Below are 1,994 nucleotides of genomic sequence, written 5' to 3'. Positions count from 1 at the left end.
GAGTTTCTGTGGATTTGTTTCTCTAGTCTACCCAGACTAACACAGACCTCATGCTAATTCATTGAATAACATCTTCAGAGAACCTACTTCCTAGCAAGGGGGCAGTAGTCATAAGTACCAGAGCACAGGACTTCAACATATCTTTTTGGGAAACACACTTCTCCCCATAACCCACATATATGTAAGCAAAAGTGTCAGAAAATGTAAATCAGAGATGATTTCTGGTAAGAAAATTGCAGGTGATTTTTTTTTCTTGTTTCTTCTATAAATCTCACACTTTCTTATAGGCAGCATATACTTTTTGAGTTAAAAACCTTTTTTTTTTTTTTAACTAGCCAGCTGAACATGAATGGTCTTATTTGAACTTGCACTTGAAGGTTGTTCTTGCTATCTCTGGGTGTGACCGTATTGTGTGCAAAGGAAACGAAGGTCTCCCAGACACTCTCTTGGTCACAGGCTGCACTTCCACCAGCAACAGGGTTAAACATCTATTTTTCTGCTCTGTCGTCACCACTGGGAGCACCCAGCTCTTACCTTCAGGGCTCAGCTCCATGGATAGACTGCCTTCCCTCTAAGAAAGGAGGTGTTTTTTCATTGTAACACATTTTCAGGATTTCCTCAGTGTTTCTGGACCTCTGAAGTCTCTTTTGGTGGGCCCCAATTTGGATGATTTTCAAAGACGGCAGCCACAAGGCCACCCCCACCCCAACCCCCTAACAGAGCTGGGTGACGCAGATCTTGCCTGAACTTCAGAGAGCAGGGCCGGAAATGACAACTCCAACAACAGGTCTTTATTCAGAAACCCAGTGGCCTCACCACAAAATACACTCGACGGCCCTGAGGTTGCAGTCTCCATCATCTTTCCAACTGGACCTTTAACAAAAGCCATGCTATAGCTTTCTGCTGTGACCTTTCAACCGCTGGATCATGGCAAGATTAAGTGGTGACTCCATTTCTCTGGCCAATCGACCTGCTGCCCTTCTGAGCACACGCTCGCTCGCTCGCTCGGAGGGAATGTGCCGCTGAAGTTCCTGTTGAGGAAAGTTCTCCTGTGTTCGGTGAGGGGGCTCTGTAGCAACACAACCATGCATAAGTTTGGGGTGTCACAGAACAGGACCAGTTTGGCTTAACTCAATGTCTTTTCGGCAAATCACATGCCCCCAAAAGAAAAGACAGGGAATTAAATGAAAATAGCCCTGTTCTACTCCACGAATGCCGTTGATTTCATTTGACTGCTCAATTTAGGATTGTGTGGGGCCCTCCTGGCGCAGCATCTCAGCTCCCTGGAGATTTCTCGTTCCTGAGGCATGTGGAACCCAGCAGAGAGCAATAGCAAAGCACATGGGGCTCGAAGCTGACACGCTGTGTGATCACAAGCAAGTCATTTGGTTTCTCTGAGCCTGTTCATTTGTACAATGATCTTAATAATTGTCCTGAAAATTAAGTGAGAACATTCTCCCCCACCTTTGTTTTTGGTATTGAAAAAAGTTTGTATTTAGAATTAGCCAGCTGGACATAGTTCACGTGATCTCAAATTTGTTGGCAACGTCTAAAACATCATCAATAACCAGGAGCCAGTTGAACAAGTGCTCTCTTCTCTCTGTCGGGGCTGATGAAGGGGTCGGCCCGGGCCACGTCAATGTCACAGAGCTCGTCACAGCCTGCTTGAGCTGGTGCTTGTTGATGGCCTTGACATCCTCAAGGAGCCCACGTGTGTTGTCATCTTCCATCTTCTTCAAGGCTGACTCTGGGGTCCGCAGGAACTTGCTGATGGCAATGTGGCCACGCTTGTTTCTTCTGCGGGCACCCTGCCTATTGTCACAGCCTCAGAGACTCACTAGGCAGTGCTACCCTGTCCAACAAGGTCCCTATGGGTCTGAATCGAGACTTGTTGGCGGGGACTTTGGTTTGGGGTGTCCTTATCCTGTCTTGGGACACAGGATGGTGGGTGACGTGTGTGTGTGTGTGTGTGTGTGTGTGTGTGTGTGTGTGTG

The sequence above is a fragment of the Echinops telfairi genome, unplaced genomic scaffold, assembly GCF_000313985.2.
Source record: "Echinops telfairi isolate 266 unplaced genomic scaffold, ASM31398v2 ScPeMD7_18;HRSCAF=68, whole genome shotgun sequence".
NCBI lineage: Eukaryota > Metazoa > Chordata > Mammalia > Afrosoricida > Tenrecidae > Echinops > Echinops telfairi.
The sequence above is the reverse complement of the archived record's forward strand: the minus strand, read 5'-3'. Positions refer to the sequence as shown.